This window comes from Falco punctatus (assembly GCF_963210335.1).
Source record: "Falco punctatus genome assembly, chromosome: 16".
NCBI classification, from domain to species: domain Eukaryota; kingdom Metazoa; phylum Chordata; class Aves; order Falconiformes; family Falconidae; genus Falco; species Falco punctatus.
Window position 1 is genome coordinate 3,823,381 of NC_137596.1, and position 27,857 is coordinate 3,851,237.

A 27,857-nucleotide genomic window follows, 5' to 3' on the forward strand; every position below is an offset into this window, starting at 1 on the left:
GCAGGCAGGCAAAACAAGCTCTGCGCAGTTTTCCTGGAGGTATCGATGAGTTTAACCCCAATTATTATCCTTTCTGGGATGGCTGATTGGGGGTTTCATTAATGTTTGTTCCAAGTGAGTTGGTCTAACCCCATTTTGCAGGTGAGCGACTGAGACCTGGCCACCTAGCATCCTTTCCCAACCTGACTCGGTCTTTCAAGCACTTGATAATATCAAGGTAATATCTGTTTCAAGAAATAGAAAACAGACATTTTTTTTTTGTGGCTGTCTCTGGAAGCCGAATACGCAAGACACGCTCATCCCACCGACAAGTAGGAGCGAGCCCAAAACGCAGCCGGGGAGGCTGCCCAGCCCAAGAGGGTCTCCTCTTTCAGAAGCTGTGCTCTTTTTTTCATGTGTGGAGCAAACCCTTCATTTTCTCTGGCAAATAATGATAGTGTAGGGTGAAGATTTATGGCATGGCTGTTAGTTTCTTGATGGTAGATATGCAAGGCTATTTAACTATTGCCGAAGGTGAAAATCCATAAAGATGATGGAAGAGTCTCTCCCCAGACAGCACAAAAGGTCATTTGTTTTCTTCCTGAAGATCTCACCGAGTTGGTGATGCTGGCGGTTTTCATCTCCTCGGCACACATGGCACACATTGCTTTGCTCCTCTGGTTTTGTGGGCGAGAGGGCCACAGAAAAGGTGCTTCAATTTATTATCTGCCCCTCTCTATTTGCATTCCTCCCCTAACCTCTCTTGCTCAGGTTCTAAGCCCTTCCCAGGCTCCTTCCCATCCTGCTCACTTCACCCCGCTCTGAAAGTTTTAGGTGGTTTTTGCCCCGTTGCTTGCTTAGTTCATGAGTTCCCCTCAAAAGCAGACATCTCTCTGTTGGGAAAACAAGGTGAGGCAAAAGCAAGATCCTAACGTGTTTGTTGCTGGGTATTTCAGTAGAAGATAATAATAGTAATAATGGTAGTAGTAATAATAATGGTGATGATTATATTAACAACAACAACAATAATGCAACAGTTGCTGGGGCTGCTGAAGGAAAACAAGTGCCCTGTCAAAACAAAGTTTTAGCTGAATTTTTCCCACCGTTTTGGGTTGCAAGCGGAGCCTCGAGCAGGCAGAGCCGCATCCTGCATGTCCAGACCCTTCTCCCCGGTCCCGCACCTCCCGGCTGGCATAGCCCATCTCCAACCGCACCGGAGCAGAGACAAGCGTGGCGATAAACACTAAACAGAGGTGACGCGGCCAAGCAAAATGCAGGAGGTGAAAGCCCTGGTAATCATTTTTGTCTTGGAAAAAAAGAATTTGAGAACACACACTGGGGAGCGTGTAAGCGGGACGGAGCTGTGCTAATGCTTGGCACCCTCTGGCACGGCGACGGGGGCGTGCGTAGCCCTGGGCCCTCGGGGAGGTCTGTCTCTGCATGTCAGGTGGAATTTTTCTGCTCGTATCTTTCGTCAGTGAAGATGCATGTTGGCTTCCCCAAAACCTGAAAGATAGGTGGCCTCTAGGAAAGGGGCTTAGCCCCACACCTCGAGCGAACCTGCCCAGCATCCACCCAATTTCAGTAAGAGTAACATTTTCAGCAAGCATAATTAGAAAATTAGAAGTTCTCCCCTCCCAAACTCCTCCCCGTGGGGAGCAGCGGAGGGATGGTACAGCCAAGCCCCAGATGCCAGCAATGCCCCTCTGTGCCAAAACCTGCCAGTGACCCGCCAAATGCATCCAGCTGTGAAATACTCGTTTCCTCTCACCGCAGGTGCTCCTTGTGGCTTTCAGGCTCGTTTAGTCCATTAAATAATTGGAATTGCTTCATGGGTAGGCAAGAGAGAGCAAACTGGGCTTTCCCCCCCGCTCTTTTTCCACAACTCTTGGGTGTGATGTTGACTTAGCTGGACAGAAACCACATCAGCCCAGGAAGATGGGAAAGCAGTGCCATGTCAAGTGTGAGATCTGACAAAGAGCAGTTGGTGTTTGGCATGCAATCCCACCATCCCAAACCCCTAAATCCCCCAGGCAAGGCAAGCTGGGGACTGAACTTCTTGCCCAGTTTCTTGGAAATTGCAGCCAGAATGTGCCGCGGAAGAGCTTGGAGAAGACACTCAGCAACCCAAGAGCAACCCTTGGTGAGGCCCTTTTAAAGAGAATTATTTCAGGTTCTGGCCCCAGTGCTCCAAGTCTCATTTTAGAATGATCCTTAAAGAGAAATGGAAAAAATATGCACTTAGTGGGGTGGGGTGGGGTGGGTAAAGGATGGGTAAAACCATTTTCTATCAGATCCCTGAGCAATTTGTTTGACCTCCTGCGGAATGTAACCCTTAGACCTTTATGCATGGTGCCTGTGTCAGAGGATGGGATCATGGCACTAACTTTTGTACCAAGAAGTGATGGACCATTAGAGGCTTCTCTCATCCCGGGGGACTTGCAGTCTCAATGTGCAAAGCAGGAGGAGAGAAGGGGAAGCAAGGAAAAAAGACTTGTGTAAAGCTGTGCTCCAAAAGAAGGGTCTAAGACATGCCCACCACTGGATGTAGCTTGGGTGCCTGAAGCATGGGTGCAAGAGAAGACACAGCTCTTTGCTGTGCAGATGGTCACCAAATGGACAAGGAACAAAGTGAGTAATGGCATCAGCTGCCCACTCCGTGTCTTCTTGATCATGGCTCTCCTGCCAGGAGTGGGATGGAAAGAACCTCACGAAGGGTATCTCCTTTGCCTCGCCACTTACCTCTCTGGTGTGATGGACATTCATTTTCCCAGTAAACTCTTGGGGCAATCACGTTCTTCTGTCTTCTTCACCCAAGCCTGCATACCAAACCTCTGCTCATCAGAGGCCAGGCGAGAGCCAGGAAGAGCTTTGCTCTCCCTGAGGCATGGAAACCCTGAGTGGAGCACTAGCCCTGCCTGTTCCTGGATGCTTTCAGATAATGATGTTTTAATAAAAGATCTGTCACTCAAATATTTCCGAATCATTAAAGAAAAAGGGAATGAAAAGGAGTAATTGGAACCCTGAGCCCAAAGGGGTAATGCAAAAAAAGAAAAAAGCCAAAACAAAACACAACCCAACCGCAAAGTGGTTGAGAGACCCTAAACTTGAAGCTGAGCCTGAAAATCCCTCTGGGAATTACTTTCTTGTCCAAAATCCAGAGGGGTCTGTGATTCATAGCCCAGTCCTGCCCTGCAACGGCAGCTGCAGAGGACAGGAGGTGGATTCAGGTGTTAAATCCTGTCCTCTGCCCCTCACCGCTGGGTTTGAGCTGGGAATGGAGCAGTGGGAGGAGAGCCAGGAACTAGTGAAACATCTCGAGATGGAGCTGATGAGGGCCAGACCTCTCACTCCCGCTCGGGCAGTGCTCCCACCAATGTGAAGGCTTTGCCAGCTCCTGTGATTTATTTTCTTTTTTTTCTGTATGTCAAGGATAGGTGGTGTTTGTCAAAAAAACTCTGGCTTTAGGAGTCATGGGATCTCCTGAGAGCCTCTGTTCCTGGGAAAGGTGGAGATGGAAATAAACCAGGACATTTCCACCTCTCGGAGTAGGTGGGAAAAGCTGGAAAGGGTGCCTTCTATGAGTGAAGAACTTAGGAGGCAACCTTTATTGTATTCAAAATCTCGTCACTTTAAAGCTGATCTCATTATCCGTGGAAATGAGTCATGGGTTTTTGAATTCGTGTGGGTGGCAATATAAAAATTTCCTCTGAGTAAGGAGAGCGGGGTTTGGCGAGTGGGCAGCTGGTACTTTCTCCTATTCTCTCGCAACGAGGCAGCGCCGCTTCAAAAGGCAATGAGGTGAATCATTTCTTCTTCTTTTAACGGCAGTTCTGGCTGAGCTGCCCATGCCTAGCCCGGCCCTGCTTCATTATTGCTTAAAACTCATTTAACGCAGCTCTTCAAAAATTATCTCTATTTTCAAAGGGGGTTTTCAGCAAGAGAGGGCTTTGCAGGGTGGGAGCAGGGGCTCGTTGTCACCTTCCCCCTTGGCCAGGAGCATCTCCTCTGCCTGCTGTGTGTGGTTAATTCAGGGATATCTGGAGAGAAAGGTAAAACTATTCCAGGGTAATTAGCCAGAACTCATGGCTACGTAGGCACTCTATCGGCACTTGCTGCGCCTCGGGCTCATTTTGCTGTCACTTGGTAATGCGCCTCTTATCCTGTGAAATACAAACTTGGGTGGAGCTTCCCTTTTCACCCCTTTGATTGTTCATCTGGAATCCCAAGGGACTGGAAATGAAATAACATTGGCTTTAGTGACGTTCCCCAGATCAGCAACTGGATCCTGGGAGGATGCCCTGGGGCGCTTTTCCACCAGGTGGGAAGAGCGATGCGCCTCGCTGCTGTGCTGACCCCTGCTAAGGCAAGCACATGCTTGAGTCACCTACTTACTTTTATTTGTGTGATTTAGCGCAATAAATCACGCTCGTCTTTCCCAGGCTCCCCCGTGCAGCAGTCCGGATACTTGCCTGCCCCGTTTTCAAGCGTGGCGCTGAGCTCTCCATCACCCTGCACTGCCCGGGGACCCGTTTTACCTCTTGATAGGCACCTGCATCCGCAGCACTTGCCCCTGGCAGGTGAAGGCTGCACCTCCTGCCTTGCCAGAAGCTGCAAAGGGGAAACAACTTGTCCCTTGACAAAAAAAAAAAAAAAAAAATGACCCTACCCAGCTTCTTGGAGCATAGTTCCCATTGAGAAATGGAAACATTAAAGCAGGGAATTTATTCCTTGAAGAAAACAATATATTGGGTAAAAATCTCACTGTAAGGTTTTTATCATTAAAGATATCTTGGCCTTATCCTTCCAGCCCATTTTTCTGTGAATGAGAACTGAAATTAATCACTGCCATCTTATCCTCACAGATGTTACCGATAGTTCCGTCTGGCCCAGGTAGGTGGAAGCCCACCGTTTTAGGCACCATCTGGCAAACCAACAGCATGCCTAGAAATAATCCCTAAACATCACGAAATTCCTTCCTTCCAGTACACAGAAGCTGGATGCTTTGGGGTATTTATCAGATTAGCTATTCTGGAATAATTATTTTGGTAGGAATGTTTGTGTTCCATAATGAGTGTCTTTTTTTCCCTTTACACAACCTGGAAGGCAATTTCTCCATATCTGGTGTTAGGCAACTTCTCACCAAGACAGTTACACACCGTCATGCACAATAATATTAATTTCCCTCTCCAGCTGGATCTTACGCTGGATTTCCAGCATCTTTGATGGTTCGCAGCACCTTCAGCGAGGTGATTCACGGTTGTTTAATGTCCTCCACATAGACTGGCAGGACTTGGTGAAGCAGCTCAGGGTCTTGCTACAAGGGGACCCGAAACCATCGTGTTTGATCTGTTCTGAGCATGGCACCACGCTCCATCCTCTTGCACAGACCGGTGGGCTCCTGCAGACATACCCAGGGTCCGTTCAGGGTCTAAGGGTAGGAGGGGCAGGGGACACCAGCAATTTCCCACCCCCTCCCAGCACCTACGTGCCTTGCCGGGTGATCTCTCGCACGATGCCACATGCAACCACGCGCACATAAACAGACGGAGGAGGCTGCTTGATCTGCCTGGCCTGATTGAGAGCGCAGAGGTCTGTTGTGGTGCCTGTTGCTATAAACACGCTGGCAATTTGCACAAGTATGTGACATTGTAAAAGTTCCTGAAAGATTTTATCTGGTTGATTTTGGCTGAAAGCCCGTGATTCACATAGAAATGCAGGTAGAGAGACAATAAGTGTGTATTCATGTGTATATTTTCCACTTCCTAAAGGCCATCAAATTGGAAAGGGAGTGGGTTTACTTTGCTCAAACATCTCCTGAGTTGAAGACAAGGTAACCCAGGAAAAGCCTTTCCTTTAAAAAAAAATATTAAAAAACCCCACGTTGCTTCTCAGTGTTAACTCCCTGCACAGATTATCTGGGCAATCTTTAGCAATCTCTTGTACCTCTGAGTTATTTTGATTTTAAAATAGTAGTTCATAACAAATCTGAAGCTGTCAAAACTAAAGGATAGTACAAAATAGCTTCAAGGTTACATAAACAGAGTAGCTGGGAAACAATTCAGTAATGAGTATTCATCTCAAGAGTAGGAGATGTTTACTTTTTAAAGAATTTTTCCACCTGAATACTGGCCCTCTTTGTTTTGGGAAATGTTGCTTTAATGGCATTGAAAAGCTCTGTGTGAGGAGCAGGAGAGCACATGGCAGAAGGCAAACTGGGCAGAGGAGGGGAGAAGCGGAGCTGGGGCAGAACTTGCCCGAAGCATGTTCGATGAGCTTTTTGATGAGAAGCAACTGGGAAAGGGTGGGAGCTGGGGAGGGTAAGTGGTATAAATTAGAGCAGGCTGGTGCTGATGGGGGAAATAACTGGGGAAAATTGAGAAGATGAGGTAAGTGTGAGCTGCTGGGGAGGTCAGTGGGGCGAACTGTGGGAGTTTTGGATCTGAAGAAAGGTGAAATGAGAGATGCTCTGGGATTTTGTGCTGGAGGAGGGAACGGAGTAGTAGAGCATGGGGGGTCCTTTGGAGGCAACAGGTATCAGCTGTGCCTGCAGTGCTGAGGGGAACCCCCTGCTTCTGCCCTGGCTGGATGTAGGACACACCACCTTTGGAAAAGAAAAGGATCCTGGGGTTGGAAAGGGGGGAGTTATGAGCTGGCTGTGACCCACTTGCTCTGAGCAGCTCCTGAGGCTTCCAGGGAGGGAAAGAGGCGGGTGCAAATTAGTGGAGCAAATTGCAAATAGGGATTGAGATGGAGGAGGCTGGACTGGAAAGAGTCGACAGGGTCTGGGGTGGGAGAGAGAGCTCTGCACTTAAAATTGCCGCGGTGGGAGGGGAGGGCTGGGCTGGAGGTAGTAAGGGAAGCAGACAACAGCGACGGGGGAGGAAGTGACTGGGAGAACATGGAACCCGTGGTGGGGACAGGGTGGGAAAGGGGAAGGAGAGGGGCAAGGCTGACGTTACGGTGCAGAAGAGGGGTGTGATAGGACAAAGCTGGTAAGAGGACATCTGGCAAAATTCTCCATTCCTGAGCCCCCCTGCAACAGCCTTCCCTCCTGGGGCAGGAAATCTTACTGCAGCAGGGCAAAGTGCCAGCAGGAGCTGCCCCTCAACCCAAACGCATGTGTTATCCCACTGAAGTGTATAGGAGCAACAAAAGGAGGTGCCTGTCGCAGGGCTCAGTCTGCGCCAAGGCTCCAGCTGTTTTCTTTCCTCCTCTTACTTGTCCACATTATTTTTCGGGACATTTCTTCCCCAGCTGCAAATCTCTCTGGCCCACTCAGTTCATTAAATTAATATCAGTGCAGCTTCCGAGATGCTTACAAGAGATGTGTATTTATATTGACCCTAATTCAGCAAAACACTTAAGCACATGTCTGACTTGCAGCAGCTGAATGGGCCAACGCGACTACTGTGTAACTAAAGCTCAACATAACTTAATGTCTAGTTTATTGAGGGCCTGCTCAACTAATTAGTTAAATCTTCCACAAAAAGTCACTAGGATCCTTAATAAAGCAAGGCTCTATAAACAGCTGTTGTGTGACTCTGCCCAGGTCACATTATCTTGTTTGCAGTTTAGATGCCTGAAATACCTGACCTTTTTTTTTTTTTTTTTTTTGAGTGTGTGTGTGTCTGGGATTTAATTGTTCATGAGAAACTCTTCCTCCTTCCCCAGTAAGAGATACCAAAGCCACCAAACATTAATTGATTTAAAGACACACGGTACCTACTAGGTAGATGTGGTAAATCACAGTTGTCAGGTAATTAAATGCAACCCATAAATCAGATCAGAGCATGTGAACCAAGCATTCAGTGTCGATGCTTTTAATTAATGTTGTAAAACAATATTTCAGGCTTAGATCGAGTGTATGAGGCAGATAACATATCAAATTATGGCTAATAAAATACCAGCAGTGGATACGGCACTAATAACCAGTAGCTGCTGTGCTCCTAAATACCCAGGTTGCACCCCAACAGGTGGCCCGCTTTGAAACGCGGTATGCAATGTTATTGCAGGGGGATTAAGAGTGGTCATTAGACTCTCATTGCTCTTGTAACGCTGGATTAATTAACCAGCAAGCAGAATTATCTGCCCCCAGATCCATCACCTGCTAAAATGTACCAGCAGGTCATGAAAGATTAGACCTGGGGGGAGGCGCTGGTTCTGCCTGTCCTCGCAGCATCCGTGTGGTTGTGGGCTCCCCCACCCGGGGTTGTTTGCGCCCCTGGGAGGGGTGGTCTGTTAAAGGAAAAAATTATTTTCAAGCCATAAGGAAAAGGTCAGATTTTAAAGGAGTGTTAAGGAGTGTGATGCTGTGTTTGAAGAGGGCAAATTCTGGTGGGTTTGCAAATCCCATGTGTGTTTCCCTACTGGTCTTGGGTAGATGCTGATGGCTCTGAGCAACAGTTTGACTGAGAATGGTGGGGTGACCAACCCAGCTGGTGCAGCGCTGGTGATACTCAAGGTTTCGGATGCAGCGAGCCAAGCAAACCCCTTGCAGGGCCAGACCAGTGCCCAAGATGCTGAGGGTGAAGGTCCAGGTTGAGTGGTGCGTCTCACGTCCTGCAGACCACTTGGTGGTGTTCTGCCCAGGTGACAGTAAACCCCCTGCTGTGAAAAGGGACTTTGAGGCGGATTAATGAGTGGAAAACCTTTGCTCAGCCACATGGGTGTCTGCTGGGGCACACGGCCCATGATCATTTATGCTTCAGACATTCCATTTGGTACAGGAAGGCTGAGGGTCTGGAATAATCAAAATATGTTGCATTTGAGAATTGTTGATCAATTTAACCGGGGGAAGGAAAAAGAGGGAGAGAGAAAATGTCCTTTAAAAAAAAAATGCTCAGTGTTAACAACCCTTTTCGTTTTTACCAAAAGATTCCTTTTTCAAGCAGAAATCGTCATTGATAAATCAGTGTTTTGCTGGTAAAGCCACCAACTAGAACTTTTTAAAAGCCATTGAAATAAAAAAAGCCTCGAATTTTGAAGAAGGAGCAGTCCAAGCACTTCAAGATGCTCAACTTTCATATTACAATCTTTTTTTTTTTATTATTCCCACAAAAGGAAAAAACTTCATCTCTAAGCCAGTTCCTCGTTTCCTTCTGTCCACCTCCAACCTCTCCCATGCTTTAAAAAACTGTCCTCTTCCCACGGAGCATTTCAATTCCATCAGGCCAGCATCTCCCAAAATAAAATGAGCATTTCTAGGAGTTGCTAAGCTGGTCTTCTATTCAACTTTATTTCTAATTGGTCTTCTCATCAATCCTTTCCTCTTCTCTCAGCCATTTAGATATTGAAAGTATCCAGATAGTCTTTATAACCCCTTTACATGCAAATTATCTGTAATTTATTAAGGATTAAGGCTTACCTAAAAAACACTGCTTTAGTCACATATCCATTACGCCACCGTGAATTTGTCTTAAAAGTGCTTTTTGGCTCGCAGAGCTTCCCGTGGGAGGAAGTTTAAGTTCAGACCAAATTTATCGTGTCCTAAATGCATGGTTGGAAGGAGCCAACGTCGTCACTCACGATTTCTTGCAGATCTTTGCAATTTAACAGGGCTTAAAGTCCATCATTAAAAATACCCGGGAATTGGTTGTGCAAGCGAAATGCTTTCTTTCCCCCGTGATGTTTGTAGCCAAGTTGTAGTTGGTGGCTCGGGAGTGGGTTTTGAGCGCAATGTGGGTCCTTTTGGCTCGGGAGGGATCCTATCCTGTACCAAATTATAGGGGACTGGTGTGGAAGGGACGTGGAGCTGAGCGTCAGCTCCTTGCCCAAAGACAGAATTGGAGCCATTCCTGGCAGGCATGTGTCTAGCCTGGTTCCTGGGAGCTGAGATGGAAGCTCCCTGCCTCCCCAAAGAGCACAGAGGGATAAGTTGCCCTTTTAATGCCATTCCCAGGGCACAGACTCTGGGCTCTTCTCCTAATTCCTGGCTGTAAAACTCTCCTGCTTCCTCCCTTGCATGGATTTGGCCCCTCTGCCCTGCTCCGCACTGCTTTTCTTCTTCTTCCTTTTAAATAGTGGAGCCGAGTCCTTTGGTTTCACCCTCGTTCTTCAGAGCTGCTACTCTTGCCCGGGATGCGAATGGGAACAAATAGGCTTTGTGTGGTTTCTAGATGACTGTCAGAGCCCCATGGCTTGAATATTATTTGGCTGAAAGGTAAAAGGACTCGGGGGGGGGGGGGGGGGGGAGGGAAGGAAAAAAAAAGAAAAAGAGGCAAATAAATATTTTCTGTCTGTTGCACCTCTTGTTTTGTTTTGTGATATGTTGGTTAGTACAGAGCCTGGTGCTTGCTTACTGCTTGTCTTGCCAAGGGCACTCACAAAATTTTCCTCTTCCCTTGAATTTATTTGCTTATTCTTTTTGTATCCTTGAGTGAGGAAAAGGTGAACAATCCTCTGGCTTTTGAGATGCTCAGGCAGGAGGCTGGCCAAGAGCATCTTAAGTTTGAATGGAGCTTTTCTCTCGGGTTCACTGCGCACCTTGATTTATGATGCTGGAGCAAGATGCTGTAATCAGGATGCGTCGATTGAGGCTCAGTAGGTGCAGAGAATATAGGGCTTGGAGAAAGAAGCTTCAGGTTCTTCCCTGGATTCTCACTGCTCCCTGTGCTGTTCCAGACATGTTTCCTAAGTATTTTTTTTTCATGGGAGCGGAGGACTGGAAAATAATTGTAAGCAATAGGTGCCTCTTTCCTTTCATCTCTTTGCACCCTCTCTCCTCTTCTTGCATACGCAAAGGCTGCCCGCTCGGTACGTACTCGCTCTCTAAGAGAGGTTTGCTTGTTTGGGTTCATGTTGTTTCAGCGCTTGGCACAAGAGGGTCTGTGAGTCAGGCTTTATGGGTTCCATGATAAACATCATAAAGAACGATGCTGCTAATGCTCATGTAACCCCCGAAAGCGGGGCATGAAGAGAACCCCTTTCTGCTGTGAGCTGAGCACCGCTGGCACGAGCGCTGGCAGCACCGCTGCTGAAGCACAGGTAATTTTGTGGCAGAAATGTCATGCTGGGACCTCTACTCTCATTTGTATTCTCCTCCATTTTCCTGCTCTTTTCCCTTCCCTTTTTCTTGTTTGCTCCATGTCCCTTGCCAACAGAGCAGCAAAATAAATCAGATATAGTCTCGGTGGCTTTTCCCCCCTCCTTAGCAGGCAGGAGGGATGCTAAACCTCCTGCAATCTGGCAGCTCTGCTCAGGGGCAGCAGGAGCAGGCAGGAGTTGGGGTGCCACATGGCACCCCCCCCACCCCCCCCCCCCCTTTAGCAGTTAGCAACTCTTGAAATGCTCAACAACCGGTTGGCAATAACCTCCCGTGCAAATCACTGGGATGTTTTCAATATTGCATCAGAGCCTTTTGTCCCTTGAGTCGAAGCAATAACTTGGGGCTGTTGGAGGCAGCAGCCTGAGGTGCCCTCCTGGGTCGGGCACAACTTGTCCCCTGTGCGTGTGTCACTCCTCGCCTGCGCTTTCCAACTGAAATCTGGACGGAATAACACACAGAGCTTAATTGTTCTTCCACAGCTAAGTAATTTACACCCCAGGGCTTAATTGTTCCTTTGCACTGATTCCCAGGTTTGCACTCCAGGGCTTCCTGCGGATTTTGTGGGCACCGCTCATGGAAACAGAGGAGCAGGGACAAATAGGGCAGGAGTGAGTGACGTGCCCATGGCTGGCTTCCCCCCTCTCCCTTCCCACTTTCCAAGCCCTTCTCTCTCCAGGCACGCATGTTGAGACAGTTCGCAATGATCTAGGTGAGAAGCTGGCAGAGCAGAAGCTTAAATCTCAATTACCTTCCTTCTTGTCCGTTTGCACAGGATCCTTATCTCCCTCCATGTAACTCTCTGTATTTAATTATACGCAATGATAATCCTTCACACACTAAGCGCATTATTAAGCAATTCCCAAGATAAGTAGTTTTCTGGATCCCCTATTATGATCAGATATTGGCAATCAAGCTGTCTTCCACTCTCCCTCCTGGGGCTAGCCTGCCAAACCCAGCCTTGTTTGGGTAGGTGAGACACAAGACCCATGTGGGAAGCTGCCTTGCAAGGAGAAATTTAGACGAGAGACTCTTGGTGGGTAAAAGATAATACATGGCCGTGCAAGTCTCCATGAAGCCAGTTCAGATGTTGACTTGGGGATTGCTTTGCTGTCCCAGCAGACAGGCTGCCCAGAGGCAGCAGGAATCCTCCACCCGTGTGTTGCGCGTCCCGCTCCATCATTTGAGCCATGGGGGCCACGAAGCTGCTGAGGCTCTTGGGTTCTGCGGTTCCCTTTTCAGCCTGCACCACGGCAGCCAGAACGAGAGCCATCTCCTTCTGCAGCCACCCCCCAGCAGCCTGTGGCGTTGGGCTTGGTACAGCTTTGAGGTCTGAATCTGAAGATGAGTGGAAAGAAGTTTCTTCCGTCTTTGCATGGTTTGTGTTCCCGGGTCCTCTGACCGTTTCTGTGGAGCTCCTGTGCTCCCTCCTCTGCACGTCTGCCCACGTCCCACCTGCCCGGTGCTGGGAAGATGAACTAAAGGCTTTGCAACTTGGTAAAGGCTTTAGCAGCCCACCATGCTTCAGTTTAGCTAGGGGGTTCCTCCTTGCCTTCCTGCTTTCTCCCTCCCCCGTACCGGCATGCTTTGCAGAGCAGGGATGAAGGTCAGCAGGGCACCGTCAGGCTGGCACGTGGAGCTCCCAGTACCCAGCAAGGGGACACGGTCAGGCTCCGTGGGCAGCAGCATCACTTGCAGCAGTTTTCCCTCTTCTTCCCACGCGTGCTACGGCATTTCTGGTGCCATCTCGGGTTGTTTCCTCACGGTCCGCTTGAACAGGCAGCCCCCCACCCTGCACGTGTGTGACCTGCGGGATGCGCAGCGTATCATCACTGCACTGCAAGAGGCGAGGGATTACAGGGATCCCTCCTCGTTCTGTACGGGCAAATGCTGTTTGTAAGTGTAATTGAGAGGATGGCTTTGGAGTCAATGACTCTAAGCTTATGTTGTAGATGGATCATGTTTCACCTCCTTCAAAGCATTTAAGAGCTTACAGAAAAACAAATGTCATTGCTCAATCTGCAAAGTGTCTCTAATGCAGCTTGTTGTCTCTGTTCTTTCCCTCTGAGATACAGTGGAGTTGGATTTATTTCACTTTTCAAACTTCCCAAAGGTTACGGTTGTCCCCTCCTTCAGTGTCGACGCATACATGTGTATTTGTGTACATATGTAAAGTGTGCGTGCCTGTGTACTTGCTAAGGGTGTCTTCACCCGCTCTCCAAGTATTCCTGGTGAAAGAAATATTTAGTTATAGCTGTTTGTAGGAAATCTTTAATCTTTGAAATACATGCGCTCCTACAAATTGCAGGAGGACAGATTCTCTGGCAGTGTGAAGGAGTCGATGCTCAGCGCAGAGCATATTTTTTTCCCCCCACCTCGATATCCAGTCATCATTAGCTGAATCCTGATTATTTGCGCTGTAACACGCCAATGCGGGGGAGCAGCTTAGGTAACTCCCAGCTTGTAGAGTCTTCTGCCCTGTATTTAAGAATCGTCAGACCTCACGTCTGATCATGGGGCTGTCAAAACCGCAGAGACCTGCGTAAAAGACTTGAAACATTTGCAGCTTGCAAGCATGGAACAGGAATTCAGGGACAGGAGGGCCAAACCCATAAAGCTCGATGCTGAATTTGCTGCTTGAAGACCATTTGCAAAATCTGGAGGTGAAGACATCTCTAGCAAAGAGTAGCAATGCTCAGGTGCTCCCTGCTAAGGCATTTCTTGCTCTCCTGAGCACAGATCTTATAGTGGAAGAGCCTTGGTCTGACAGCATATTTCTCCTGCAGTCAAGGCTGATCCTGCCACGTGCCTGAGCTCGTGGATCTCCACTCTTACACACATTGCATCTGTATCCCAGGCGAGCTTTGCACACCCAGCGCGATGTGCAAGCTCCGTGCCCCAGCACCACCCTCCCTGCCCGGTGCCCTCACACAGCTCAGTCATTTACGTCCCTTAATCAGAGAGCAGTTTGCTGGCATGCAAATCATTGGGTTAACCACCCCACTTCCCTTCAGGAGGAATAACAATTGTGAAACAGCACGGAAGGTAAGCAGACAGCAAGCAAAGAGCTTTGCTAATGCTCCCTGGTGCGCCAACAATAATACATTTTCTGCAGTACTACCTCGCGTTTTGCTAGCACATTTCATCGTGCCTCTCACGGCGTTCTGCAAACGTTAATTAATTACAGTCTCATTACGTCTCTGTTAGATCCATTTATTTATTTATGAAGAACTTTCCATCCCCAAGCGCTCTGGAATCTGTTAATCACCTCAAGGCAAACAGCGTGCTCAGAGAGATGAGATCTGCTGCAAAAACGCTGGGGATAAACACAAAGACGCTCTTGTGCGCAGGGCTTCGGGCTGCGGTCGCAGTCAAGATCCCGCGTTTCTGCAACCCAGGCCACTTGGATCTGGCCATGCCGCACGCTGGCATGGTTTTTCAGAGCTAGGTGTAGGGGATGAAGATGCTCTGGTCCATCCGCTGTCCAAGGCACTGTGGGGTACCCTCCTAATCTGCTTTGGCACAAATTAAAACTGATTAGTTCAAACCACAGCCCAGAGAGTAACCGCCTGGGCATCTGCCTCCGGCTTAGCTCTGGCGTGGAGGTCAGTGCAAAAACATCATTTTTTCTCTCCATCTCTCGCTCCCCTATCCGCATTGCAAGACCTGTGGGACGGGAAGGGGACATTTCTTATTCTGTGCTTGCACAACGTGGAAAATAGGTTTGGTTTTGTTTCTCCACGGTGCCGTTTGCAGCTTTAATCTACCAGCTTTGAGCACTGGAGGCGGAGAATACTAGAGGGAGAATTTTTGGCTGATGGTGAGCAACGAGGCAGGCAGAAATAACAGCAGGATTTCTGGGTTGACTTCGTGCCATCTCCTCACCATGGGAGTTTTAATACCCGTGTCAGCAGGCAGGAGCAGGGTTTGGCGAGCTGCACGGTGTAGCTCAACTCCAGTTTGTAGCTCAACTCCAGCTACAAAATACCCGCTGACTATCAGTCCAGGCATCACTCCTGACTTTGGGAAAATGCTTAGCGCCCTTTGCTTACCCACAGTAATCAGGTTTTGCCGGGAGGTAGCCAGGCTGGTATTGCCCCAAGACCTTGGCCGCCTGCTGCCCAAGGGATTGGATCGTTAGCCGGCCAAATGTCTCTGCTCCAGGCTCTGAATAAGTCCCTGGGGGGAAGAGCGAGCTGGGAGATGCTGGGATAAAGCCAGCTTCACACCTGGGAGCAGGTTTCCAGTTAGGGAAGGGTGGTACCCAGGGCTGCCCCGAGGACTTGGCAGCGCTGAGGGTCCGGCCGTGCCCATCACCCGCTCTCACCTCCAGCCGTGGTTCTCCTCCAGCTCCGGCAGGTCTCTGCTCAGCTGGATGGAAACACGCGAAGAGGCACCACACAGGAGCAATTAGCTCCCATGAAACATTCCACCATTAGGAACAATGGCTGGCTTAGTTCTCATCTGATTGAATTAATGATATTCTAACAAGTGACGGTTTTTTTCCTTTTAAATTTTCTCATTTGGAAGGAATTGCTCATCATAAATTACACTTATAAAAATTAGGCCGGTGTTTTGTATTGTTTACAACAAGCACTTCAGGGTTATGGATGTTACTCATTGATTTATAATGTTTAATTCCTCTCCCCCCCCTGGTTTAAGCTCTTCATAAATCAAGCGGAGATGTCAACCCTGTGTCAACATTTCACTCAGCCTGCAAGTTGCAGGCAAGTTGGGACAGCCGATCGTAAGGAGAAGGTTGACTCTTCTCCTTCACTGTCTTTCCCATTTTGATTAAACAATAAGAAGGTGAGGCTGGCACTTGTCAGTTATTTCTGAGTCACTTTTCATTAGGCCTTTTTCAAACACTCTGGAGAACAATGTTGGAGGCAAGTGATCCAAACAACTCATGTTCCCGCTTGTGCACTTGTGGGTTAGGGCAGCAGCTGCCATGGAATTACACTGGGAGGCTCAGCAGGTGTCTGATGGTCCTGGACTGGATCCGGATGATGTCAGGCAGCTCTCATCCTGGCAGGCTCCTCTTCCCCCCAAACCCATCGAGCTCCTGGGGTCATCATTTCGAAAGCCCAAAGAGGTGGTTGGGGTTTTTTTAAGGGGTTCTCCAAGAAGCGATGAAGCTTCCAGGAGTGTCCAAAGCAAGCTGGGTGCAGCTGGGTAGAGTCACTGAAGATCTGAGCATGACCCAGAGTTGTTGCTTGGGCAAAGTCCAAAAGAAGGAGGATTTAAAGGGTTTTGGTGAACAACATTGCACAAGTCTGCCATGTAAGGGGCTGAGACTTCAGTGAACTTAATGAGAATTAGGGACTGAAGGACCTCCGAGAGCCTCTGTCAGCACCTTTCTTAGCCATAGGGTAAATCAATCCCTTTAGAAAAGGGGAAGAAAAAGTTGCTTTCCCCAGAGATTTTGCTAAGAAACGCCATGGATCTAGCAAAGACTACCCAAAGCACATCAGGTCAAACCTGAGCATTTTTGGCCCTTGACTGAGGTCACGTTAGCAGGGAGCTGCTGAGCCCTCAACATTGCTCTGCCATCGCGAGGATGCCCCGTGTCTGACCTCCAGCGGTCACAAGACCGGTGGCGATGTCCGATGAAATCCATCCTACCAGGCTGAACATCCATCTTTCTGGAAATGAGGTCTCGGATTTAGCTTGGGTTGAACTTCAGATGAATGACTAAGCCACCAGGGATGGCAGTCCTCCATTTCTCCTGCCCATCTGCTCCGTACCTACATCATCATCAGGTGCTTTAGGAGGAGCCAGGCTTCACCTTAAAACCAAGTGCCTGGTAGGTGCAGGTATGTGTGTGTGGGGCTATCTCGTATAATTCCTGCCTACACCGTGCCTACACTAGGCGGTCTTATCGGCCTGCCACTTTCCTAAGCAATAGGGCTCGCCCAGTTGTAATAACAAAAGTAAATAAATACATTTTAATGATCTGATGCCAGTAATTAACAATGCTGAAAAACAGATGTCTCCCTGAAGAGCTCATAAGGCAGCCGATTGCATAAGCCGGCCCATTATGTGGCCATGAGTTGATTATTAAAAGAAAACATTTAGCAAATGCAGAACAGGATATTCATCTGCTATTACATAATGGTAATAAGCAATTGAATTTAGGCAGTGATACAGTCTTGCAGCCCTTACCGAATGCCGAGTGAAGTGTATTTATGGCCCCCGATGTGAAATAGTCCTCCTTGTTTTTCCGAGAGGAGGAGAGATCTTTCGAGAGATAACATATAAAATAGACTCTAGTTGCTTTAACATGAAGCAAGATGAGTCCTCCGGATTAGTTTGGATTAGTCTGTTGCTAGTGGCACGGAGGTTTGGCGCTTGGCCATTTATTCACCTAGAATACGTACAGCTAATTGGAAAAGCACCTGCGATGAGATGTAGCTCACCACCTGCACTTTGCTGAAATAAAATAAGCCTACATAATTGACTACATTACCTATTAATGTTACGAAATTGCCCCCAGGCATTTTTTTATTATTATTATTATTATTATTTTTATCATCTCCTCCCCCCCATCCCCCTTCATTCCCCAAGCTTTTATGAATCGAACTTTTGTCTCTTGCTTTTTCCTTGGAAGCTCCAGGATTGTGTCGCCGTATCAAGACGAGGACTGCTCTGACAGACTTGCTTCTCCCTGCAGGGGAAACCAAGGAAATTAATCCTTCTTGGTAGGGAGAAGCAACAGTTTGACATTTACCTCCTTCTCGGGGGACACAACCTCCTCCTGGTCTCTCCCCTTTCCCCAAAAGAAGTCCAGTAGGAGTCTTTCGACCGTCCTATGCGGCTGTTGACATAACCCAAAGCGTGATGATAAAAAAAACTTCTTGTTGGCTCTTTTTCTGGCCACAGCGAAGTGCACAGGGTGGACTTTGCCCGGACATCGTTAGCAGAAGGTGTTTTGAGCTTGGTGTGGTCAGTTGGTTTGGAGATGGGGGTGCTTTCTGCCTCATAATGGCCACATCTGGAAATAGGCGGGAGACGTCATCCCTTGCTGGAAGACTTTGGGCCATGAATTGCAATGGCCTCAGGGACCTGCACACTCAGGACAGCCCTGCTCCCAGCAGTGGCCGAGGCTTGGTGAGATTAAAGAACCTCAGAAACCTCTGCTGCTGCATAATTGCTGGGGAAATGAAGGCGTAGATAGGAAGGCTCATGGAGAAGAGCCATAGGAAATTCCTCCTGTTTCATCTTCTCCCCCTCCACCCCTCCTGGCAACTTTGCCACAAACTTGAACCAAGCTCAAACCGATCCACCTCTGTGTGGCTCAAAAAAAAAACCAACATCAAAACAAAAAACCAAACCCCCAAAAAACCCCCAGATTAAGATTTTCAAGGCATTTCCTTGGCTTCTGCACATCCTGATTGGAGAGGAAAGAAACCCTACGCTCTCGTGGTCAGAGACACCATGCCAAATGGGGGCTTGATTTCCAAAATGAGTGGCGGAATGGGGAATAAAATTCAGGAGCCAAGTTTGTTGCCAAGTTAGCCAAAGTGTTTAGCTTTCCTCTGACTGCCAAACCTTCACCATCAACTGGCAGCACTGTGGGCTTCAGCTTGAACAAGCAAACGCAGTTGTTCTTTGCCATTTCAAATCATGAGGGGAAAGTGGATAATTATTGCGCCTGGTTTATAATTACTGCTGCTCTGTATTGATAATTACCGACATGACTGCACAAATGATTGCGTCACTTTTGGATTAAACGACCCTGCTAAAAACTACTGATGTGCCAAAAATAATCAGAGTCAATGGGAGGATCGGTTAAGCCCTTTGAGGCGGTAAAAGAGCAGCAGCCAGAGAACCCCCCTGCCCATGTCAGGGGGTGTGGGCACGGCTGGGGACGGTGAGGTTGGCAACTGAAGGAGGATGCAGGGATTGGGGTTTTGGGTTGAAAACGTAGCAAACAGATCTCAGCAGAGAGACCTGAGCTCTTTCAAGCACTGACCTTGTTGAAGTGGCCTCATTGGGTGACCGGAAAATAAAATCTGAAATTTTTCCTCTCTTGCATTAGAAAAAAAAACAACAAACAGTTATCTGCAACTAAACCATTTATCTATAGACAGGTTGACCCTGGATGTTGAACTTGGTTGATGTACTGTTCTCCCATGGGACACGGTCACGCAGAGTCCCCCCTGCTGCCTTGCAGTTTGGGCCAAAGAGGTTGCCTCGTCTGCAGGGTTCGGCAAACATTTGTGATCAGGCTGCACTCCAAACACCTCCTAGTCCAAGGAGAAACTTGCAGCAAGAAATCATGAAGCTTGGCCTGAGGGCTGGGGGGAAAAGCCAGAGCTGTGCCGGCCGTGCGAAGCCGGAGGGTGTTGGGACTTGGGAATCTAGTGGAGCTGCGGATGGAGCCAGCTGTGAAATGCCATTGCCAATCAATCTGCGGGGCTGCACGTGTTGCAAGACATCCCTTTTCACTTCCCAGAAGCTTGGGAGCTGATTAGACCCAAGGGTTAAGTTCAGGCCCAGCTTTAAGGGACACAGCTGTGATTTCTCACTGGGGCGTCGTTTCCCATCCCATTCCTGTGTGGGGAAGAGCTCCAGCGGGGAAGAGCCTGCAAATCCACCAGTCACCTGGATAAAAGAGATCTTGCCACATAGCCTGAGAGGCCCTAATGGGTGAGGGCCCCTCTGCAGATGAAACGTGCTTGGGTGCGCTCGCTGGAGGCCTGTATGGGCTTGCTGTTCACCTCTGTCTTGTTCCCAGTCCCTGCCACGACAGTCCTGGCTTGGCTCCGCTGCTCAGTCTCCTCTGGCTGAAGGCTCCACCACCGATGGAGCATGGGGGTCCCCTCATCCCCTGGCATGTGTGCCTGAGGCCAGCTCCAGTCTGGAGCTGCATTAAAATATATTCTGCTTCTCAGGTCCCTCTGAGTTTGCATTTTGAGGATTGCACCTAGATATACTAGGCAAGGACACCAACAGGATCCCAAAGGATCTGCCTTGCACAGCTTGTCCTATCCCAGAAGTTTAGGCAGGAGTCATCCAGCAACCCAGGACCTTATTGCCAGGGGGATGAGAGACCAGGGCTGTAAGCTCAGGACCTGCCAGGCATCGTGCAGGGGACCAGGAGATCCCACTGCTCCCACAGCGAGAGCCTTGGTGTCCTCCACAAGTCCAGGTAAAGACTCACTCAGTTACAGCACTCCATTTCCAGCCTCTCTGCTTGTTCAAAATTGTTTTATTGTTTGGGGTTTTTTTCTGATTTCCAGGCAAAACAGGAAACAGTTGTTTTGGCTGAATGTCCTTGTGTTGAACACCAGCGAGGTGTGTGTCCATCCCTGTATGCCTGTGAGGGAAACGAGGTGCATCCCTCAAGAACGTTGAAGCCAAATACAAGTTTCATGTTTCCCACAATCCAAGACCACAAAAGATGCAAGTTCTTGCCCCGCTACGAGAAGCCCTTGCAGACCTCAGGCATCCCATGAACCGGAGCAGCCACCCCAGCACAGGGCTGTAGAAGGCACCAGCTGCAGAAGGTACATCCAGGCAGGGAATCACAGGTGATCAGGTCTTTGTGGTGCTTATGGCTCAGCACATTCCCAGCGGGAAGGTGGCTCCAGCAAAGACATTTAGTCCTGCCTTTGCATCCCATCTCTGGGATAGAGAGGTGCCCACGGGCACTGTCAGCGTTGCGGCTGGCCAACGGTTGCAGTTTGCTGAACTGCTGTAGCTTTTCCCCATCACGGATGCTTGGAGCTCGCCTGCATCCCAGGGCAGAGCCACAGCTAAAATGCACTCCCAGACACACAGAAGTACAGCAATTCCTACCAGGGAGACCAGCACCAGGCCTCTGTGCACCACGGGCTAAATATTCAATAACTCAAACCCCTGGCATAATTGTGATAGGGTTGGTTTTTTTCCTTCCTGAGGCTCCAAAATATTTTTGCTCTTATTATTTTAATTGACCCCTGAGAAAAGAGCAGCATCAAGACAGGAGCTCAGATTACTGAAGTTATTATCCTGTTGTGTACAATGAGTGATTATTTTATATATATATAGATATAGATACATATAAACTCTTTTTTTCTGCAAAGGCAGCAGTTCAATAAATAATTAATGTTTCTTAATCCTGTAGCTATTTCTCTCGCTGTAAAAAATTAATTGGTTTTCCATCATCTGTTTCCCTCTGACCTGGAGGTATCTGGCACGGCGTTCGTGCCCCTGCTTAAACACGCTCCTTGTAATCTTTGTCATGCCCATGGTACAGAATCTGAGGGATAAACAAACTAATCAGAGATATTAGAGGCACCTCCAGGAAGATTTAGTCATCGTAACACTTTGCGCTTATGCAGCATCCATTCGTCTGGGAATAATTAAGCCTCTCAACCCCTGATGAGGTAAATGCTGCGCTCGTTGGTGTGTAGACTGGTAAATAGAGTCACAGAGAGGTTACATGGTTTGCCCCAGACCACACAGTAAGTCAGTGGCACCACCGAAAAGGGACCATTTCCCCATTTTCTCTGCTGCTATGAGGCCACATCACGTCTGAGATGTGCTAAAAATTCAGCGATGAAAGCGAAAGGGGCTCCAAGGAAGCACCAGGCGAATATTAAATAGAAAAATCTTGGACTTGCTACATGCAGACTCAGCAAAAGGCAAAACAGTTCCTAGATTGAAATGCTTTTACACCACCAGCTTACAAAAAACAACTGAACTGTGGAGGGGGATAAGGCGAAATAACTCAGAGGTCCAAGGCAAAACTGCAATGAATTCAGGGCTTGCTCCTGCTCTGTTGGCTGGTCCTGCACCCATGACTGACACAACCTGTCACATAATCCTGCTCACAAGCCCCAGCTTGAACCTGGAGCCTATTTGGGCTTCACATGTGCAGCCCGTTGCTCCTTAATTGCCCCGCTCCTAGCCCCGGTCCTACACCGCTGCAACCCTACGCTGCCCTGATGCTGCCGGATCCATCACCAGGGAGGAACACTGGCAGGAAGGTAAAACTTACTTAACAATAAGCACATTTAAGATAGATGTTTAGAGAAAAAGGTATTTTAGGAGGAAAAGGGACTTGCTTTCATTGCCTGTCAACTTCTTTCAATGCTCTAGGGCTACTCCGGTCCCAGCCCACTCCACAAAGCATCTCTAGTCCCCGCTCTTCTTTTGGAAATGCTGTCATTCTTTTGATCTTCTGTATCCTCCAACTTTCCCCCTTTTTGCTCCGAACTTTGCAGGTTGGCGAGGGAAATGAGAAGCCCTTAAAGCTTCTCAGCGCTCTCTCTGACAACCCTCAAGTGTTTGCTGCAGGGTGTCTATGAGACATCATGTTTTCTCTCAGCTTATTTTTTTCCTCTCAGCCATGTGCAGGTGTGGAGCATCCCGCTCGCCAGGAGAGCACACGGCATTCACGAAGCATCCCCCAGTGCTCCTGCATCATGCTTCGCCTGAAGCTTCTGCCTTCCCCAGGTCCCGAGGAGGACAGCTTGCTGTAGCAAGGAGCTACTGCCCCCATTTAACTGAGGAAAATGTGGAACTGCACAGAGAAAATGTACCTGCTGGTAAGCTGGAAAATATGATTTTTGCACATAATAGTTCACGACCTGGCTGCGTTCCACGGTCTGCAGAGTTGGGCTTTTGGGGTCTAGTGTCTCCTGTATCTCAGCCACTGGTGGTGGCTGAAATGGCCGTGGCTGCTGTTGTTTTACTGGTGTCACGGAGATGAAAAGCTGTATTTCAGGCTCCTGTGGTCTCGCATTAACTGGTGCTGTTGCTCCCATTTTGTGTGGGAGACTGGCGGGGCGAGCTGGCTGCCCTGTCTGGGCTGAGGACAGCAGCTTGCTGTGCTTCGCTGGAGGAGGATTCAGTGGTTCATGAATGGATTGTGCCCGAAAGAGTTAACTGATGGGGAAATGAGAGCCAGTTCAGCCTAGGGGAGCTAGCAAGTACAAGCATTTTCCTAATATGAAGCTTTGTTTAATTATGTCTGATGAAGCTTCAGTGGGAGCCATCACTGCCATTGCATTTTCTGGAGTAAATTCCTTCCCTTTGATTTGTAATCTGCTACCATCCTTACCGGCCCATCTTGTACAAACAGCCCTACAGGCTGTAAAATCAAATGGAAAATGTGGGCTCACATGGCACAGCCAGAGTCTGAGCCCAAAGGGCGTGACGGGGAGGCCGGGAGGTTACAAGGTAAAGATTCATGCTCCCACCATCCCCGCACATGTCCGGACCGAACTCTCACGGATGTCTGGAGTGCAGATCCCAAAGCCCAGCATTCCCAAGAGGATTGCCACAAGTTCAGCTGGACGGTCCCAGCATCCCCCAGCCCCACAGGAGTCACGGACCAGTGCAGCCCCAGAACCAGGTGCCAAAGATGCTTCGTGTCAGCCCATGCAGCAAAGATGCTTCGTGTCAGCCTCGTCACGCCCCTGGCCCTGGAGCGGAGTTTCATCATGAGATGTTTCTGTAAAGCTGGCTCAGGAGGGGCTGAGGCTGCTTCAGAGCACAGGTGTGATGGCAGAAACGTCTGTCACATGGGGTGGGTGCAAGCACAGTCCTCATCCTACAGCAGGGACACGTTAGGGACATGCGTGCCTCTTGCCAGGGCCAGCCACTGCCCACCTGGGCTGGGTCACTCTCCCTCCTACAAACAGGGTACTCGGCGTAGGAGCAGGCATTTGGACCAGCAGGTTATAAACAAGGGAGTTACTTGGCCCACCAATCTATACATATTCCTTGGCCATCAGAAGTCAGACAGGCTTAAAGTCTGGAAAGCAAAAGTGCACAGATTTTTAAATTTTTTTTTCTAAGTGCATCGACCCCCCCAAATTGCCGATGACTGCAATCCAGCGTGCGGTAAGTGGTTAATATAGCCACATTGATTTTACAGCCAGAAGCAAATGTAATTATCATCTAGCCCAGCTTCTTGCTAAGCCCAGTCCAGCAAGAAAAAAATATTAATTCCTACATTAAGCCAATAGCTTTGGGTTCATTTATAATACCACATCTGAAGAGAAGACTTGTATGGGAAACTGGCAAAAATACCTTGCACTACATGAACTCTTGATCCAGTGGTTAATTACTTTATCTCTTACCCCTTACATCTTACTGTTAATCCTGCTTTCTTTTGTGTCCTCGAGAGACTGGGATCATGATCCTGCACCACAGAACACACCGAGATGGCAGCATTTCCCGGTAGGAGCTGAGAGATCACAGCATCATTCCCCATGGGAAAACAGGTCTAGGAAACTTCACCGAGACACAGACTTCATAAAATCATCCCAGATATATTTATATATTAAAACACAGCAGCAATGACATATGCTAGCATAAATAATTACATTTACTCATTACTCATACTTTGCCTTTGGAATTTTTTTTCTTCTTTTTTTGCTGTTTTACAATAGTAGCAATAGCAGTTAGAGCAGCAGCAGTAAAACTACAGAGCATCCATCTAATTACATCTCAATTTAATTATCGTCTTTCTTTGTGGCTCCATTCTAATGAGGTCTTCGGGTTGTTACGGTTGATGATGAACTGGCTGTAGAGGTGTTATCTGCTCTTCACCTGAATAAGCCATACAGGGCAGAGCCCGGAGAGGGCCCTTGGAAGGGTGCAGCCTCGCTCTTTCTGCCTTGCACACAAAACAATCCAGATTGTGAAATGCCTGTTGGAAAGGCAGATAAAAAAATTGAACAGCCACAGGGCACCCAGGTTGGTGGATGGGTTCCAGCAACATTAGGTCATAGATTAATTTTTATTTTTTTTTCCTCTCTCCCAAAATACACTCCGGCACTTTTCCAGCAATTATCAAAAGTCACTTTTTATAGCAAGGGTGTCTTCTACAGCACAGTTCTCCAGATTCTCTTCCATTGGCTTCATTCTCATCCAATTTCATAGCTTTTCTTTATTTATTTCCCATTAAGGTGGAATGATTCTAGAGACAGGAACTCGTATTTTGCTCCCGATCACCCCAGTGTAAGCCCAAAGGAACAACCCTAAGGTCAGTACGTCTCTACCAGAACAGACTGTCCTTCCTGGAAGCGGGGCAGAGACCTTGCTATGTTTGCTTGGCTTGTGCTATGGCCTCTGCCACTTGGGAGGGATGTGTTTTCTGTTGACATCCTAGAGGTTAAATAGCAAGTGGGGAGGATCCTGCTCCTTCTCCTTTAAGTGGTTATTCCCCTAGAAAAGTGCAGACCCAATTAACAGTCATTGCAACAAAATTGTGGAATTCACCCGTGGTGCATTACCACACTGAGCAAAAATCTATTGCAAATGCAGAGCAATGACATTACTTTCAGCCCAGATAGCGTTGCTGAAGTGCTGCCCGGCCCAGGAGCCAGTCATGCTGTCCTTTACAGCACGTCCCCAATCTGGAAAGTGAGAGAAGTGAAGCAGTTTAACAAGGGCCGTAGGAATCAGTGGCAGACTTTAGGGGAAACCCACCAAGAACAGAGTTGACGTTGACCTTGGACAGCAGAGGCGGCCTTTGGGTAGCACTGCGGGCTCAACGGTCTCATCTTGGTGCGTGGGAGCAGCAATCTCATCTTCTGGCTGCTCATAAAGCATCCCATCCCTAACGGGTGCGATGCAAATGGCAGGGTGACCTCATTCATCTCTGGTAAAGAATCTAGCTTACAGACCAAACGCGTCACCGTGTGTCTGTTGTTCTGGAAGCAAAATGACCTAAACGTCTAAGATCAAGTAAAGATTTGGGGGCAGAGCCAATGTAGCCAGTCTTAATCCTTGCTCTTACTTCTAGGCAGCGCTCCCACCACGTTATCCTGCTTTGATGAAAAGAAAGAGGAGAGCTGCTCTTATAGTATCTGCCATAGACTTTAGGACTGCAACACCTGCAGCCTGGTTAAGTACATGTCTAGCAAAGCCACTTCAGTCCCAATATTGGCAATGTTGTGCCTGACGGTTTTCTAGCAAGTCTAGAAAGCAGGGATGGAGAGTAACCTTGAAACACCACCTGGCCTACCTGCCCGCAAGGTGCAAAGGCAGAGACATCTCTCTTTCATCCATGCGTGACACTTTTGCCTATCCTGCCCTTAAAACCCACCAATGACTCCAATTCCATATTTCTGTCAGGAATCTCTCCTGGTTCTTCATTATATTCAGATGTTTCCTAAAGGTCAGTCTGAACCCCTTTGTTCTAGCTCCGCTCCATTCCTTACTTATCCTATGGAGAGTGCGCAGGGGCTATTTCACTGGCTCACTTAAATATTTTTGCATGGCTTTAATTACGCCTCCTTCTCCCCTTTTCTCGATGGAGCAACCCTGTCTTACTCAGTATTCTTCCAAATGTCATGTTTTCTAGACTGCTCATCAATCCTGCTGCTTGTTCTGTTGCATAAAACAGACAGATGATTGTCCTCAATCCACAAACTGAAATTCATTTAAATCTAAGTAGATAATTGAAGCTTGTTGGATCAATATCAGGCGATGATCTAATATATTGACTAGAGATCTCTATCTGAGTAGCAATGGATTACTCATCAATACGTGCATAAATGACAGGGCCTCTGTGGCCAGATTCAACCTGGGCTTACACCATCCACATCCAGGTCATCTGCGTACGTAATCTGGGCTGCCTCTGAGCCTGCAAGCCCTTGTCCAATGATGGGGGATGAACCAAAACCTGACAAACCCCCACGATCCTCCATGGCTTGAACTAGAGACCCAGTGGTGGAGCCATTACATGCTCGTGTCATCTCTCGTGGGAGACCGTCACAAGGAGATGAGACATAAAAGCTGTGGATTCTCCCACGTTTTATATAGGGCTCAGCCTTTAAAAGCTTTTTTTGCCACTCCATGAGATCACCAAAGAAAGACTGCTGTTGCCAAAGATGATCAGGATAGTTTGAATTACCTTCTATCTGATGCCTACAGAGAGCCTAAGCCCTGAGGTTAAGCAGGGTGGGATGAATCTGGGTACCGGAGAGTGCCATGGGATTTGGGCACTTTCATATCCATATCCAGCGAAAGTCTTCCCCAAAAGTCGCTGCTGCTTCCACCCTTAGTCCAGGCTCAGTGAAGTTCATTAAGCACCTTTCCGGGAAAGTTGCGTTGCGTGCTTAAAACATCAGATCCAGGAGCTCACAAGCCACAGGGTATCTTCTGCCACCTTAAGTAGATGGTGAGACATGGGAATCTGAACACGACCCAAATAGCCTGAGATATATCTTATATCGTGACGTGGGTTTAAAAGAAGAAGGGGGGGAAAAAAAAAAAAGGTATTAGCACACAAAATATTAAGTCATTCATATTTTCTGCAATTAATTTATCTGTCATCAATAGACTCATAAACTATTTGACTCTGTGACAGCTTGGAAAGAGAAGATGCCAACTTTTCCTGCAGGTGTGCATCTGGTTGGGAAGACATCAGCAATTGTACGTGCAGGGAAGGAGGGTGATAGGAGGGAGGCAGAGGGGTTGTGAAATAAGATGGGAGTGAAAGGGTTGGCAAAAATGCTCACTAGCTGCATTTGTCCTCCTTAGACATGGGAAGAAAGGTTTGCAAAGCACTGGCTTCAAGCAGCATTCCCCAAAGTAGGTTGAGAGCTCCTTACCGCACAGATGAACCCATACAAAGAGCCCAGGGCACTATAGAAATGCTTCAGCCCATGTCCTACATTCAGCGTGGTACTTAAAATATGTATTCGGGGCCAGATACCAGGCGCTTACATGCTAGTGCGATTGTAAATCCTACTGAGTTCACCAGGACGTAGGTTCCTTTATGTTTTTTGCATATTTACTCTTCGGAGCTTCTCCCTTGGCACTCGTGTGGGCAGCTCCGCGCTGAGCCGGTTTGACGGCCGGGATCTACAAGACTTCAGGGCTTGGG

General features: G+C 48.2%; 1 protein-coding gene across 2 annotated transcripts in view; it reads left to right on the forward strand.

Moving 5' to 3' along the window:
* BARX2 (BARX homeobox 2) overlaps positions 1-27,228 on the forward strand; it is a 120,955-nt gene extending 93,727 nt beyond the window's left edge. For both annotated transcript variants that reach the window (XM_080366633.1, XM_080366632.1), the window contains one exon: positions 1-27,228. This exon is cut by the window's left edge and continues 17,704 nt beyond it. The gene's annotated coding sequence lies outside the window, so the exon portion shown is untranslated.
* The last annotated feature ends 629 nt before the right edge of the window (positions 27,229-27,857 follow it).